At 44.9% G+C, this 18,196-nt stretch overlaps 1 pseudogene; it reads right to left on the bottom strand.

Moving 5' to 3' along the window:
* Positions 1 to 15,959: 15,959 nt before the first annotated feature.
* Positions 15,960 to 18,196, bottom strand: part of LOC119280260 — a 10,933-nt pseudogene continuing 8,696 nt past the window's right edge.

The following is an 18,196-nucleotide window of genomic DNA, read 5'->3' as shown; positions in this document are numbered from 1 at the left end:
ACTGTGTTGCTAAGGAACACAAGAAGAAAAAAAGGCCACGCCGGGATGCATAAAAGATGCACGTGCACATCGGTTTGCATGCAGATTGTCCTGCTCTTGCACGGGGTAGGAGCAGGTCGATCGGCGTCGTGGCTCAAGGGACGTGTTCTGCACCTAGGACTGGTTCCGGTGCACTGCACCACTGGCCACCTCGTCGCCTTGTCTGGATTTCAACCTCGCTGGAACTAAACGAGAATATCTCGAGCACCACCGTAACTTGTCTATATATTGCAACTCCAAAAGCTCTTGTATTGTGTGAAAAATGACAAAACTAACCCTTTTCAAAACGGGCTTTGCTAAAACTCAGTCGACTGAGATTTAACCAAGTCTTAGTCGACCTTACAACATTTTGTCCCAACGTTTGCACCTTTTCTTTCCTACCCGTTGCAGGATCCGTCTTGTTGGTTGTAGCATGTTGTCCCTCATCGATTGTAGCACGTCGTCTCATCGGCTGTAACATTCGTCATTGACGGTTGCAGCATCAGTTGCCATTATATTGCTTGCAAAACCGTCGCAACATTTTTCATCATCGGTTGTAGCACCTAGTCGTGCCGCTTGCAAGCAAAACAACAACGCTGACGTCACTCGACTGAGACTTCGAATAAGTTGTAAACAGACCCTTCAACTGAGATGGCGGGCGATGCAAACCAATCTTAGATCAAAAAATCAAAATGAAAACACCGATCAAAATGACTGACGCGAGAGAAAATCCGGATCAAAAGATCGGGAATAAGACTCCCTAGGGTAGCCGATCAACATGACCAAGGGACGAACCGTAGTGGCGATCATGGTGATCGACCGCCCCGGGTGCAGCGAGGTGCGGAAGCGGCGGTGACGGCAAGGGTTTGGGTCGAGGTTAGGCGGATACCATGTTAGAAGGGACAGTGAGGGATTGGTGGAATTATTGCCTATTGCTCGAGTCTCGTGGGCATATATATTGGAGTACTATATATGACCAACTTGGATACAAGATAAGGTAGAAAAGATCCTACTTTATTTTATCTGCCCTAATAATCATAATACTCAACAACCCTGCTTAGTAGCATGACGCCTTGGCCCAAGGCGCCATGCCTATACGTGCATGCGGGGCAAGAAATCCGGGACCGACATGTGCTCGTGTTGTATGAGAGAGCTAGCGGACGAAGTTAATTTGTTTAGTTTCCTTCAACAGTGGTTGTCGTACGCCTGAAACCACATGATGAAAAGGAAAAGCGGACGCGGAGTCGTGAAACCAAGTCGATAAGGGCATCTCCAGCCATTGGCCCTTCAGAAGGGGCAAAAAATCGTCCCCCGGCGTTAAACCACGCACTGGGGCCGTGATGTCCCCCAGCCGCGGCGCCCACGGTTAGTCAAAAAGGCAAATACGGCGCAAAACGACTTAAATTTAACGCAAACATCGGCGAGTTCGTTCAAACTTAAACATATTTTACAAAAAAAGAAAAAAACTATCGCGGGCTACCCCCGCCGTCTCCCTCGCCGCCCGCCTCGCCGCCCGCCCACGCGGTTCTACATGCCGAGGAGGCTGTAGAACCGCGTGTAGTCACCGCCGTCGTCGTCATCATCGTCGTCGTCGTCGCCGCCGCCCCCGCCTACGCCTCCGCCGTCCCTGCTGCATCCCTCCCCCGGTTGGCGCGACGGGTTGAACGGTCCGGGGGCGTCGTCGTCGTCGTCGCTGTCGAGGACCACGACGCCGTGCTCGTCCTCGCGCCCACGCTTGCGGGCGGCGATCTCCTCCAGGGCCCGGCGCTACCGGACCATCTCGTTCGCGGAGGTAGTCGTCCCGCGCCCACCGCATGGCGTCCTCGTCGGAGAAGCCGCGCCGGGCTACCTCCTCGTACTCCGCGGGCAAGCCGGGCTCCGGCTTGGGCTCGACGAGGACGAAGCGGCCGGTGGGTGGAGAGGCGTTGGCGTTGGCGCCGATGCGGACGCCGGAGCTGCGGGTGCGCGCGCTGACCGGCGTGCCCTGGGGCTCCGGCTTGACGGGGCGGAGGCAGGGCGAGCCCCCGGACGAGGAGGAGGACCCCCCCGTCTCCATGCGCCTCGGGGTCCAGGAGCTTCCCCGGCGGCGTGAGAAGGAAGGGGGAGCGGGGTACTCGAGGCGCGGCATGTTGCCGCCCTCGATGTACTCGAGGATGGCCTCCAACGTGCGCCCGGGCACGCCCCACCACCGACGCCGGCCGGCGGCGTTGAGCCCGCCGGAGGGCTCGACGCCGTTGGTGGCCTCGAGCTGTTGGCCGTGACGGCGGCGGAAGTAGGGGTCCCAGAGCGGGCTGTCGGGGACGTACCGTGGCCCCTCCCTCGCCGCGCGCGGCAGGTTCGAGCGGATGCGTTCGATCTCCGCACGCCGGGCCGCTCCGGTGGGTATCGGGGGCACCGGCACGCCGCCCGCGCTGATCCTCCACGCCCCGGGCACCCGCATGTCCGGCGAGACCGGGTACTCGGCCTCGTAAAGGAGGCGAGCCTCGTCTTCATGAAGATGGCGGCGGTCGAAGCCGTTCGCCGCCGCGCCGTCGCCTGGGAAGCGCTCGGCCATGGGTGTGAACTGGAGACGGCGAAAGAGAGGAGAGGAGAGGGAGGAACGACGACGGCGGGAGAGTGTGAGTCGCAGAGTGCGCCGGGGCGCGTCATATATAGGCCGAGGCGCGCGTGCCACCGTGTACGCGTGGCGGGCGAGGGAGAGGGCGAGGGACGCGCGTCGTCCGGTCTTCACTGCGCCGCCCGTGAGCACCAATGGCAGCGTTGGCATTGATTCGCCGTTGGAAACGAGGCGATGAGAACGACGAAGGGCCGAGAAGAGAGCCGGGTCGCTGACGCGGCGGGCCCGCGGCTTTTTCGCGCCAAAACAGTTCGCCCGGCGCCCCCGGGCGACCCCCAGCGCCGCGGGTTCGGGCTGGGTCAGCCGGCGCTGTTTTCGGCCCAAGCCGCCGAAAATCGGGCTTTTGGGGGCGCGACTGGACCGTTTTTTCGGCGCCGGCGTGAAAAAAACGACTGGGAAGGCCTTCCTGGGGCGCGGCTGGAGATGCCCTAAGCACGATTGCGCAACAAAAATGCCGGTGGCGTAGCCTCGTAGTGTGGACAGGAAAGGAGAAACCACGTGGACTCGAGCCACGAGCCAATCGGGTTCACGCAGGGTGGCACGTACGCCCATGCTGCCATGCAGTGCAGACCGCGGGACCGGTGTGATGGCAAGGGCGAAGTTGTCACACTGGCAGCTACTCCGGCCGGAAGACGCCACGTTGAGCTCGTGTGTAAGCGTCGGGTGGCCATCAGAACTATGCATGGTGTATAATACTAGATAGATCTACAAGTACAACACAAGATCTTGCCGCCTCCGCCCTCTTCCTTGTACCCTCGCCCTCACCACCACGGCGGCGGTAGAGGCCAGCTGTGTTGCTCTCGAACGGACACGAGAAAGAAAATAGCCAGGCCGGAATGCATTACTACTCGAGCTTGTGCTCGTACTCGCGCGCCCTTGCCAACGAGTACTTGCACGTGAGTTTGCATGCACACACTGTTCTGCTCTTGCACAGGGTCAGAGGCAGGTCGATCGGCGACGTATGCTCCTGCTCCATGCACCTAGCTAGGACTGGTTCCGGTGCACCGCCTACCCTCACGCCTCGTCTGGATTTCAACCTCGCCGGAACAGAAAAAGTCCAAAATAAATCTTGACGTCGTAGACAAAAGCTAAATCAAACCCTCAACCTTAAATTCCGAAAATTGATACTCTAAACTTGTAATCTCGATCTATTTTACACCCTAGACCTGTTTCGCACACCGAAAATACTACAATCCCGGTCGAGATAACCGGCTACTCTCACGGACAAGAATTTGGGCCGGCCCACTATAAAAATTCGTGAAGGTTAAAAAATGTTCGTACGTTTCTAAAATTGTTCAGAAATTAAAAAATGTTCCTTTTTGTATTTTTAGCACTAATTATTTCGTAAATAATGTTTTTGGAATTTCATAAATTATTTCGTAAATAATGTTTTAATTTTTTTATTGTTGGCTGTGGACTCGACTGGGCCGGCCCACCAGACATAAAGAGAGTTTTTTTTCTTATCACGTGCTGTAAAATTCTTTTTTTCTTAACGCGCAACGTAATAAATCCAAGAGAGAAAAACATGCTGTGGAGTCAACTTTGGACCTGGCAGGGTTGACCTGATTTCGCTAGGCACTACAACATACGACTATGACTTACATAATAAGAGGCCAAAAATAAAACCAAAGCGTGCAACTTTGAAAACTTTTTTTTGGGGCAAACAAGTATTAAAACGTATTTATTTCTGAATTCTTTGAACATTTTATAAAGTGTGTTTTTGAAAATTTCGAATACTTTAATAAAACCAACAACTTTCAAAAAGAGAACAACTTTTGAAACATACACATTTTCTTAAAACTGAACAAAAGTTTAAAGTGCAAACACTTTTTGAAACATAATTTTTTTTCTTAAACTTGAACAAAATTTTAAAGTGCGAACACTCTCTGTACAATGTAAAAAAATGTTTGCATGTTGTAAAAAAAATGTGTCATAACCTTAACAACATATACGTGACATGTGTTTGAAAAAGTGTATGCAAATTTAAAAATGTTGAACCATGTAAAAGAGTGTTCGCGTAGTTTTCTAAAATGTTTATTGTCATTAAGAAAATGTAAAACATGTATTTGGAAAAATATTACCATGTATTCAAAAAAGTTTTGAAACACTTAATTTAAAAATCTCCATAATGAATTTGAAAATATCAAAAGTTTTTCAAATATTTAATGTGTGCGTTAAAAATATATATTTGGTACTGAGAAAAATTAGACATGTGTAAAAATGAAAAAAGAGAAGAAAACATAAAAGAAAAAACAAATTACTGCACGCGCATGAGCGACTGCGCTACTGGGCTGGCCCAATCTAGCAAATACCGGCAAAGTCGTCTCAAGGTTTAAAATAGATCGGGATTAGAGAGTTTGGTGTGCTGATTTCAGGGATTGGGAGTTCGGGGTTTGGTTTATCTTTCACCTACAAATTCAAGTTACCACTACCGCGTAACTTCTGTATATTGCAACTCCCTAGAAAAGTCACTGTATTGCAATGACTTTACATTTTCGTCCATGTAGATACTTCAGCTTGCGGTTTTCACAAGGACACGAGTATTTCCAAGAAATTCTTCAGCTGTATGGAAGGGAATTGAACATGGTTTAGAGCTTGTTAAAAAAAGGAATCATTTGGCAACATGGAGATAGATCTTTGATTCGTACATGGAGGGACCCTTGGATTCAATGGGGTCATAATCTCGGACCGGTCACACCCAAAGGTAACTGTCATTTTAATCGGGTGGCTGATTTCCTTGATGAAAATGGTGCTTGGTTGGTGCAACGTGTGAATAACCATTTCTGGCCGATGGACGTCTGGGAAATTCTAAAGATTCAAACCTCACCTAGTCGACGACAGGACTTCTTCGCATGGCACTCGGAGAAGAATGGCTAGTTTACAGTGAAAAGTGTGTATCACTTAGCGACGGCCGAGCATGATGATCAGTTTTCTGGTGGATCTTCCAGCGCTAATCCTGAAGGAAACCGATCTGTTTGGAATATTATATGGCGTTTAAATGTTCCTCTACGTATGAAGCACATGGCTTGACGTGCGGCGATAGGTGCATTAGCGACTACAACTTGCATGCAATATAGGCACTTGACGCGGCGTGGAACTTGTCCACTCTGTGGTAGAACCGATGAGGACAGCTACCATGCACTAGTTGCATGCAGCCATGCACGTAGTATTTGGGAGGGCATGAGGCGCGTTTGGTCTCTCCCCCCACGATCATCTCTTTATTAACAGTGGGCAGGAATGGTTGCTTAATTTATTGCTTAACTGCAACGAGGCAGAGAGGGATCGAGTACTAATGCTCATTTGGCGTATAGCAATGATCTTACTCATGATAAAGAGGTTCCTCTAGTGGATATTACTGTTGACTTTTTAGTGAGCTATATGAATCTATTTGTGATGCCAAGAAGTTGAGCACCAAGGAAATACTCAAAGGGAAAATGCCGGTTGCTGATTGGGCTTTGCCCGAAGTGAGAATTAACCAGCCTAACAGTATATGCCCGCTATATGCTCCAGTCCATTCGCTGTTAGGCTGGTTGTAATGGGGAGTATCATATACTATTATCATGCATATGATACTACCTTCGTAATGCATAGTATCATATATTAGTACTCCCTCTGTCTCGGTTTACAAGTCCTACTCGTATACCTAGGTTGCCAATTTTATCACCCTAATATAAACTATATAACACAAAAATTATACCTTTGAAAAATAGAACATCTGAAGTTTATATTGATATATTTTTTGTAATATATGGCTTATATTAGGTTGGTCAAATTGACGACCTAGGGGTACGCGCACGCCCTGTAAACTGAGAGAGAGGGAGTATCATATAGTACTCTATTTATTGCCATGCATGACACAAAGTAACATATAATTTATTATGATACGGTATCATGATATGATACCCCATCCTCTCTTTCTTCATTTAATGCTATGACACATTATTAAAATTGCCTAGTTGGCATGCATGATACTCCCTCCGTCTCAGTTTACAAGTACTAGTTATTATACTACCATTACGACCAGCCTTACTACTACAGTAGATGTAGAATTCTTGACTGTTTTACTATTCCAGTAGTAGCGGACGCGTTTACCGTAGTGCGGTAGAAGTGTCATCACCGGAGCGGAAGAAAAAAGACGTACGTGCGTGGGGTGTATGCCACGCGCGGAATGTGCAATGAGAACGTACGCGTCACGTGTCCTACGGAGTGTCCGCCTTGTATCCACCACCACACCCACTCCCTAAACAACATGGTGGTGGTGCATGCAGTACGGTCGATCACTCGCAAACGCCGACAAAGCGTGATTGCGCCGGTGGCGTGGCCTCGTCGTGCTCGACCCGACGCCGGCATCAACGACGCCCTGATCCTTCTCGCTGGACAAGCTGTTCCACGCACGCACATGCCAATGATGCCATGCAGCTCATACATGCATGCATGCAGACGGACGGACGTGCGTGGCCTCGGCCAAACCAAACGTACAAGCCGACTCGGGCGCACGTTAAGTCGGCATACGGGCTGAACGCCGACGAGGAACCGGCCGGCACGCTGTCGTGAACCTGTACGCGGCGACAAAGAAGGCCAGGTCATCCCCCGCGCGCGTAGTACAACCCATCGACAATCGGACGCGGCTTCACCCTCCCATAGTCTTATATATGCTAGCCTTCGCTTGTACTAAGCATGAACTCTTCTTGTGCATCCTAAATCCATAAGCCAAAGTTCATGCCATAAAGTGTCCACTATACCCACCAAATCAGGACCGATAAAGGTTATTCAAGTAAATTGTCATCGACACATAACTTAAATACCGAAAAATTGTTATCAATGATCAACTTTTTCATTGTGTTGTAGTATCATTTGAAGTGCACAAACTTGTGATAGTGATTAAGTGGAGCAAAGGGGGTAGGCCAACCAAATAAAGATGCATGACATGCCTATCTTAAAAAACTGGGGGTAGGGAAGACCATTACCCAGCCAAAAATAGCTCGATAAGAGACATGGGAAAAAGCTCTCGCACCATCATAGAGGGCAATGGAAGACCGATGCATTACATCAGATTAAGGATATTTATAGTAACCCAAAGTCATGGCAGCAAAATTTAGCCAACTTCTCAAAATTACGTAAGTGCATGGCAATCCCTTCCCCCCTTTGCAGAGAGCTCATCCTTATGTACTTTTTATATGTCGAGTCATTTTCATCTTTCTTTAAGTACCAACTATTGAGCATGACGATTACTCTTAGCTTTGTACGCATTCTTCTTAATAGTAATTTATTGGGTGATGCATGAGTATGATGGTTCATCTTCAAGTTTGGATACCTAGCCATCATCCTTACTTCACTGGCGTCTATGCACTGCTTTATGTTCACAGTGTAGTCTTTTAAGATTTGCGAGATATCTCATTATCACTTTATGTTATGTTGAACTTAGCTACAATTGTGCTTCTGGTTATTAAAACTATCATTCTCTATGTAGTCAAAGTTTTGTTCTTTTAGTAACATTAAAGCTTCTTTTTCTATTGTCATCTACATGCTCGAGGACCAGCATGGATTAAGTTTGGGCATGCTGATAAATCTCATGGCCTATGGAACTGTGCATATATGTTAACTCTCTGTGTTATAGACTATAGACTTGTGACAATAACATCTGTAAGTATAAAAACAACTTGGGTCAATTCAATATGCTCATTCTTCTAAAATCATACCCTCAATGTTGTCGGCATCCTCATTACACTTAACTCATGCCTATGATCAGGAAAGCATAATCATCATGCAACACTTGAGCTAGTCCTAGGGCGAGACGAGGAATCAGGTTTTAGCATTTATAACTCTACGCGTGCTTATGAGTTTTCCTTTGAATCACATATTTAAGAACCATATCAGTTATAGCATAGAGTATACATTTAATTATAAACTTGGAAATAAATAATACAATTATTATTGCCTCTAGGGCATATTTTCAAAAGACTCCCACTTGCACTAGAGTCAATAATCTAGTTTCATAACATTAATGGCATTTTGGTGTAGTTCATGCTTTTCTTGAGGTATAAATATCGTCCTATATGATTTGAAAAATTCTAATCCGAGTGTATATTCGCATATCCAGGCATTTACATGCTTTCACCATATTCATAATTTGTTTAAAACTGACTTTGTATATATTAAATCACTAGTAGGACCTTTGATTTCTTAGACTAAGTTAAACGCCACTATTTAGAATAGTGTTCTACTTGCACATGACTTCTTGAAACCATACCAAGTTCATAAATGAACTATTTGACCCAACACCCTGCATCGTTGCTTCTTAAGCAACAATATACTTAGCGTTTTTGTCATAGATTTCGCCACAATATCCTTTTCGGATGATGTGGGCATAGATACGTCTACAAATATTACACGACACAATTTTCAGGTAATTTCTATTGATCATTATATGATATTATATTTTATTATCAGGGACAAAATACTACACAATTTTATTTCTTGTGTAGAGTTCTTGAAGGCATCTGCAAAATAAATATGAAGATGTTGAAGATTGCATGGCCCATGCAAGTGCACACACACACGCATCAGAAAGGAGCAAAGGTGCTTGGAGAGATGAGGGCCATCCATGTTGCATACTACACGCACAAGTCTTTTAAAATACGAAAGAAGAGAAGAAGGATTAGACTTAATGGACCAGAGAAGCTACGTGCATACCAGCCCATCTCATTGATTAAAGAAGGAATTGATCCCAGAAGGCCTAATATCCGGTCAAACATATGGGCCGGCTCCTGGTGAACTTTTCCTTCGACCCGTAGTAGTCCATGCTGGACACGTCGACGCGCAGCGCCACAGTTAGCGGCGGCCGCGTATAATAAATACCTAGTCTAGGTTAGGGTTTCGACTCGGGTTTTGTTTAGAGAAGTTTAGCTATTGCTACTTTTATTTGTCTTCGCTCGTAGCGGCTAGTGCGACCGTCAAGACATCTATTGGAACCCCAATTTGTGAGATCTATTCATCTAGCATATCCGCAATTTCAGATTGCTTGGCTATTATTTTCTTGCATGTCCTTCTATTTGCTTGCAGGAAAAATCCTTCGTGGATAGGTCGATCGCGCCGTTGGCTCGGTCGATAACGCCGTGGAGTTGGTTCAGCGATTGCCGTGGATATCAGTCGTGTACGGTTCTCCTTGTACGGTTGGTAGCCGGATCGTGAGGATCAAGTCCCACCCAAAAATCGTAGTTATCTCCCTCTCATCGAAAGATCGGGCCTTAGTTTACATCAAGTGGTATCAGTTTTCAGGTTCATCGGTGAGAGATTTACAGTTTTCTTAGATTAGATTGTTTTTAGTCCTATAACTCAGAAAAAAGCCAAAAAAAAAATTAGATTAGTTCATCCGCTGCACCTACCTTTTCAGCCTTTAGCAATTTGCATCTAGTATTTGCTTTGTTGAATTCTTGGTTGCATTCATCCTAAAATTAGTGCTGGTTTAGATTAGTTAGGGTGTGAAAAAATCTACTAGATCAATCTCGTTTTGGACCTTCCTCCTACTATTTGCGGCTCCGCTAGATCTTCATTAAAAAATCCCAATATTTGTTGCATGCAGTCCGACGGCCCCATCAATTAACATCCTTGTTGTCTGCCGCCTTCCGCACGGGCGTACACGTCCACGCTGCAGCACACGTTTTCTCTGTACGCAGTACTTGATCTGCTCCTGCCCTGCTGCCGCGTACACCCAGCGTAACCACACATGTGCCCTGCCGCGCCGCTTGCCTTGCATGCATGCAACGCCACTCTTGATTTTTTACTCCTCACACGATCTTGCATGCACGCAGCATCATACAAGGGAACTTGATTTTCCAGTGATAGTAGCATCTGTTTCAGTTCATGCTAATTCATCTTGTGTACTTGCCTTTTGCTAGTAACCGGCTTGGCCCAAAAAAACAACGAGAAGAAAGAGCAAAAAAAGGGAAAGAGCGAGAAAAAAAAAGAGAAAAAAATTGAAAAAAAAACAGAGAAGAGAAAGTAAGACAAAAAAAAGTTCAGGTCGGTTAGCATCTTTTGGAATATCTTTTATTGTCCAGAAACTTTACTTTGTTCGTATACGTGATATCTGCCGGACATTTTTCTGCTCTAGGTTTTCATACACTGCCATTTATACCTCACTTATATCTAGCTATTTAGAGCTGTCATATTTTCACCGGCTTCCACTCATTTGATTCAGTATCTGGGATTAGATTATTTTATCTCTTACTAGTCGACTGCCAGCACTAGTTAGGAGTTTGAGCAATTATTCAACTTGTATTGCTTTTTGCTAAATTGTGCCACTAATATTGTGAGTTGAGAAGCCTTTGCCAAGCTACACTTTTTCTACCAATAAGCACAGGTTCCGGCTCTACTGATTCCTGGTTATCGCTCCATCCAATCTTCATCGGTAGTTTGAAGCCAACACCAACGCGCCGATCACCACCTGTTGCATTGGTAAGAAAAAGTAAGAATTTGATACTAAGTTTGAGTGTGAGCGAATTTTGTCCACCACATCCTGTTAGTTGATAGGATTATACATTGTGTTTTTTTTCTCTTTCGCTAACAATGGCACAGGATCAACCCACACTTGAGGGCCTCACTGTGGATGTGAAAGTCACCAGCGAGCATCTCGCCCAACTTGAGGGTGCTCAGATTGTGGCCGAAGAGATGCTCAAGGCCATTGAGGATGCACAGGGTGTTGCGAACACACAACTACAAGATATCTTGTTACGTCTGGACGAGCTGCGGACTGCACTCCCCATCAACAACAACGCTGTTCCTCACAATTCCACGTGTGTTGCCGCTACTTCGCGAGCTCGACGTGTGCCCATGGGTCATCCACAGCACCCCGCTACTGCCACCGATGCCGCCACCATAAACCAGCACCCGCAAATCCCTCCTCGCGTCTACGAGCGACATGGGGACAATTACGAGGATTATTCTGGTGACACCGAGGACGACCAAATGGTCAACCACCATAATGACCGTGCTAATCGACAACTGCGTTTCAACCGTCAAGGTATGGCACGAGGTCCACACAGGTATGATGTTCGAGATTACGACCACTCTAGTGCTAAAATTAAATTTACTATGCCTGCTTTCAATGGTAAATATAATCCAGACGTTTATCTTGATTGGGAACTTTTAGTTGAACAAAAGTTTGCATGTCATGATATTCCTGAGAACCAAAGAGTTAGGGCAGCCACTAGTGAATTTACAAACTTTGCTTCTATGTGGTGGAGTGAATATTGTCGTATTAATGTGAATAATATACCTGCTACTTGGGATGCTTTAAAACGAGCTATGCGACAATGTTATGTTCCTTCATATTATGCTCGTGATAAACTAAATGAATTGCAACATTTAAAACAAGGTAGCAGTTCTGTAGAGGATTATTATCAAGAATTGCAAACTGGCTTAGTGCGATGTGGATTAGTTGAAACCAAAGATGCTATGATGGCTAGATTTTTAGGTGGTTTGAATCGTGATATTCAGGATATATTGGACTATAAGGAGTACAATTCTATTACTCGTTTGTTTCATTTTGCTTGTAAAGCTGAAAGGGAAGTACAGGGACGACACAACAAGGGACGAGGTAACTTTTCTGTAGGTCGCCGCTCCTCATGGACACCCTCTCCTACTGTTCCGTCCACTACTGAGTCAACACCACCTATCTTGCACAATGGTGCACACTCATCAAGTTCAAAATCAGCTCCACAATCATCCGAGGGTTCGAAAGCAATTTCTGTAGCACCCACCACTTCGTCTGGACGCACAAGGGACATGAAGTGTCATATATGCAAAGGTGGCGGGCACTTGATGAAGGATTGTCCAAATAAACGAACATTCATTGTGCGGGAAGATGGTGAGTACTCTTCTGCTAGTGATTTGGATGAAGATACACGTGCTATGCTTGCCACTAATAATGCAGGTGACTCTAAGGAGCATGACACGGATGAGATACATATTAATGCTGAGATGGCAGATCAGTACCCAAGCCTTGTAACCATGCGAGTACTTAGTGCCCAGGTGGGGCATGATGAGATGCCTCAACGCCATAATCTTTTTCAAACTAAGTTTGTTGTCAAAGGGCATTCTGTTCGTGTGATCATTGATGGTGGAAGCTGCAATAATTTGGCGAGTATTGAGATGGTAGAGAAGCTAGGCCTCACCACTACAAGGCACCCCCATCCATATTATATTCAATGGTCAATGACTGTGGTAAGTTGAAGGTAACACGTCGTGTGAGGGTTCCTTTTACACTTGGTTCGTATCATGATTATGTTGACTGCGATGTCGCACCTATGCAAGCTTGTTCTTTATTGTTAGGCCGACCTTGGCAATATGATAATAGTGTCACCCATCATGGAAGAACAAATTCGTATACTCTCGTGTTTGAAGGAGAAACCATTAACTTGCTTCCTATGACCCCCGATGAAATTATAAATGATGAGAAACCTAAATCAACGGATCGTACTACACATAGTATCCTTGCTATCAATTCTGAATTATTTCCATTAAGTGTTTCAACTTATGATCTGGACATACCGGGTGGTTATTCATTTGCGTCCCCATAATATATATATACACTCGGCATGGGATACAATTTATCATGATGTTATGCTCCACCATGAGAAAATTTATCACGATTTCCAGAATGGTGCTATCACAAATTTATCAGACCCTCATGAGCTAACGCCTTTCAAACGGCCTATATATGTTGCATCTATTTTTGCTTTGCTCTATGATGTGTTCGACAAAGGTGAAAGCTGAGGACGGCTTTGTTTTCAAGAAAGGGAGGATGATGTGGGCATAGATACGTCTACAAATATTACACGACACAATTTTCAGGTAATTTCTATTGATCATTATATGATATTATATTTTATTATCAGGGACAAAAATACTACACAATTTTATTTCTTGTGTAGAGTTCTTGAAGGCATCAGCAAAATAAATATGAAGATGTTGAAGATTGCATGGCCCATGCAAGTGCACACACACACGCATCAGAAAGGAGCAAAGGTGCTTGGAGAGATGAGGGCCATCCATGTTGCATACTACACGCACAAGTCTTTTAAAATACGAAAGAAGAGAAGAAGGATTAGACTTAATGGACCAGAGAAGCTACGTGCACACCAGCCCATCTCATTGATTAAAGAAGGAATTGATCCCAGAAGGCCTAATATCCGGTCAAACATATGGGCCGGCTCCTGGTGAACTTTTCCTTCGACCCGTAGTAGTCCACGCTGGACACGTCGACGCGCAGCGCCACAGTTAGCGGCGGCCGCATATAATAAATACCTAGTCTAGGTTAGGGTTTAGACTCGGGTTTTGTTTAAAGAAGTTTAGCTATTGCTATTTTTATTTGTCTTTGCTCGTAGCGGCTAGTGCGACCGTCAAGACATCTATTGGAACCCCAATTTGTGAGATTTATTCATCTAGCATATCCGCAATTTCAGATTGCTTGGCTATTATTTTCTTGCATGTTCTTCGATTTGCTTGCAGGAAAAATCCTTTGTGGATAGGTCGATCGCGCCGTTGGCTCGGTCGATAACGCCATGGAGTTGGTTCAGCGATTGCCGTGGATATCAGTCGTGTACGGTTCTCCTTGTACGGTTGGTAGCCGGATCGTGAGGGTCAAGTCCCACCCAAAAATCGTAGTTATCTCCCTCTCATCGAAAGATCGGGCCCCAGTTTACATCATCGGACATATTCCAATTTTTTGTGCCACCATTATGTGTATAATAAAAACCCTTAATTGAAATCAAAAATCGCTTTGAGAACATATGAAGATTGTATCATATAACTCCTTACAGCGAGTTCGCATTGATGTGACTCGCCTGAGCTCGAAGGCGCCGCACCATCGAATGTAGAGACGCTGACCCGAGAGCTAGAGCAATGGTTGGTCTCGAGTCTGGGGCAGCCATGGAGCACGACTGCAAGCCGAAGCACACACAGATCAGCAACACCATAGATACCGAAGGAGAACGATAGCTGAGGGTAAGCCGCTGGGAGAGTCGCTGAAAGGGAGCTGCCAGATGAACCAGCTGAAGAGTAACCTTGTCTCCTATGGCGCTGTTGTCACCGGGAAGGGGGGCCCCATCCCCTTCCGCCTAGGCTCGAGGGCGTCGACCCACCAGGACACTGCTAAACGCCACCGCAGAGCACATGCTGCTGAATCTGAAACCTCCCTAGAAGTGACGCCACGAAGACGACACGAGGCGCCCACTTTCAAGCCGTTGCACGCATCCAAAACACTAAGCTTCCCCACGCGGCGCCTCCAAGGAGGACACGATGCACCTGGCGCCGCCGCCATCCATCCTCCGCTGGAATTCAAGATTTCAACCGGGAAGCCTGGCCAGGGTGGGGAGGGGAGCCAATAGCGGCGACTCCAATAGCTTAAAAGGGACATGCCGATGAAGATATACAAGTGTTGGATGGAGTACTTCCTTGGATCCATATTAACTCACTAAAGTGAATGTATCTAGACGTATTTCAATGCTAGATACATCCGTTTGAGCGATAATTAATAAGGATTGGGGGGAGTACATGAAAAATGCATGCAGTAAGAAATGAAACACCGGAAAGAAGAACCATACCTTAATCAGATTGTTCTAGATCTTGGGAAGTTGGAAGCATTGGTCAAAGGGGGAAACAAACAGAGTAGTATTAGGCAGTAAGGCTGATAGGAGATAACCGTCGTAATGGAGAGATTCTAGCCCTAATCTAGTGTGCTGTGCACATACTGTAGCATCTCAAGACGCTAGCAGTGCATTGATCTATAAGCGAGACATAAAATGGATATCAACATGAGAAATGATGGTCAGTAAATCACACAGATATCAAGAGGCAGAGCAAACCCCCTGTGCAGAAGTTAACCAAAACATACCAGTACACATCTCAAGATGCTAGCAGTGCAACATAATATGAAAATTAATCATAAAGATATCAAGAGAGAAAGGTGTTCTGTTTACAGCAAAGAGGGAAAGGTGTTGGTGCAGAAAGAAACGTAGTACCACCAGTCTTTGAATTAAATTTATATATAGCAAGGTGTCATTAGAAAAGAAAATGTCTAAACATGGAAGCTCAGAAGTATGTCCGATTTGCAAATCAGTAAACATGGAATGACAAACTATACATCTGCAATGGAGATGATATGGCACACATCCACATACAATAAAATTAAGTTATGGCACAACAAATCCAGCATTGTCCATTGCAAGCACCGACGGTCAAAATACGACTTCAAACCATTGCATAAGGGGTGAAGTCGTCAGCATGACATTACACAGATATACTTCCAACTCTCTCTTCTTTCTCACCAATAGCTGAAAAGGGACCAGGCGACCGTGACTTCCATCCAACACTTGCATATCTTCATCGGCATGTAATTAGTGCTTGTTTCAGCTTCGATAGCTGCAAACGATGCAGCAGTTATCTCTTGGTCTTCTTCGTCACCAACACCATGTTGTCAGACAGAAACTTTCAGCTTCCCTCCTTTTTCAACACAAACAACTTGGCGTGATAGCTTCACAGAGCCACCAGCATCAACTGGCAACTCACCCTCGTAAATATCCAGCAATGAGATCATCACACCACTTTCAGAGTCGGTGCTAGCAGTAAGCACACCACGAAAACCACGAGGAAACTGCCCTTCAGCGACTCGAACCTGAATTGTTGCCTCCACAGAAGACGAAACAGTGTAATGCTGCAGCTCCAGTGTGCAAAGCTTGCCAGTGTGCTTGATAGGAAGGTAGCATCCTAACCTGTATGTCTTAGCAAATTTGCTCAAATCTTTGTCCTCGGATTCAGTAGCACCTCTCACTTTGAGCCTAGCCTCCAAATATGAAAGATCAACCGTCATGACAACACCATGCGTAGGACCGGTCAGTTTTAGGCACGAATCCTGAATGCATCAGTGTTTATAAGTAAACAATAACAAAAATAAGTTTCATTCATCAATAGCATTAACTGGAATATATTCAGTTTATCCTATGTTAATATACTAGTAGAAAAAGGGTCCAATGTGAAGCACAATAGTGCCGGTTGGAATTTTAGCCGGCACTAATGTGTACACTAGTGCCGCTTCGTGGCGGCGATCAATAGCACCGGTTCGTGGCGAACCTTTAGTACCGGTTCATGCCACGAACCGGTACTAAAGAGGCTGTGTCAGCCTGCGGTCAGGCTATGGCCCCACCATCACAATTTAGTGCCGGTTCATACCACGAACCGGTACTAATGAGGTTATGGCAAGCTGTTTTTAGTCCCACCTCGCTCCCCTAACAAGCCTTTTACCACCTTAAATATGTTATTTCTCAAACTATCACAAGCACTTGGTCTTCATTGAACTCTATGTGTAGAATTTGTGGCCGCAATATGAGTCTTCATCGGTTTATAAATCGTTGATGACTCATATTGACAATTCAGATTGTACACACAAAGATCATTGATGATCAAAGTATTTTTGATGTTATAAGATCATATTGACAATTTAGACTGTAAAGAAATATAAGATCATGATCTAAATGCTCTTATATTTTTTGTGTTCAGTATGCACCATTCAAAGCGACGCCATCAACTCTCAACCGTTTATGCCTTCATTTGCTATTTTTCATGCATTTAATGATTTGTTTTGAGAACTAAATGACCTGGAAATTGAAAAGCACTACAAATGAACTCCAAAAAAGTTGAAACTTGGCATGGTATCATCATTTCACCCACATATCATGTTCAAAAAAGTAGAGAGGGTTACGGCAAAAACTGGATGCACTTCGTTTACAAACTGGACAATCTCTTTCGAAGTATTCGGGTTTATGAGGTTATAGCAAGCTGTTTTTTAGTCCCACCTCGCGAAGTGAGAGGGACTAGGAGCGGTTTATAAGCCCTGAGTGCAGAGACGATGAAGAAGAGACTCAATGCTCACGTTGCTTAGCTTCAAGCCTTCAGGAATACGGTAGACTGCATGGAGCTATGCGCAGTGCAGTTTACACTATTCCGAATGGCTTGAAGCAAATTAACGAGCATTGCACCTCTTTTTTATTTTTAATAACTTATTACAACTCCGGACTTCTTCTGTTATGGCAAAAACTAATTGCACGTCGACATTTCTTTTTTTTAAGTTATAACTCCAGACTTTGACCATCAAGTTTTGCAGAAAAGAAAAAATAGCAGAAAAGAAGAAAAACTATAGCTGAAAAGAAAAAAAGAAAATAAAAAAACTACTCAGAAATAAATAGAAGAAAATAAATATAGCAGAAAAGAAAAAAACTATTCAGAAATAAATAGAAGAAAAAATAAAGCAGAAAAGAAAAAAAAATATTTGCTATTTTTCAATCGTTTACAAAATGACCATGAAATTGAAAATCACTACAAAATGAACTCTGAAAATGTTGAATTTTGGCAAACTAGAAGAAAAACTACTCACAAATAAATAGAAGAAAATAAATATAACAGAAAAGAAAAAACTATACAAAAAACTACGCAGAAATAATAAGAAGAAGAAGAAGAAGGAGAAGAAGAAGAAGAAGAAGAAGAGGAGGAGCAAGAAGAAGGAGA

Source organism: Triticum dicoccoides, chromosome 3B (genome assembly GCF_002162155.2).
Source record: "Triticum dicoccoides isolate Atlit2015 ecotype Zavitan chromosome 3B, WEW_v2.0, whole genome shotgun sequence".
Lineage (NCBI taxonomy): Eukaryota > Viridiplantae > Streptophyta > Magnoliopsida > Poales > Poaceae > Triticum > Triticum dicoccoides.
This window is presented reverse-complemented; position numbering and strand designations above follow the sequence as displayed.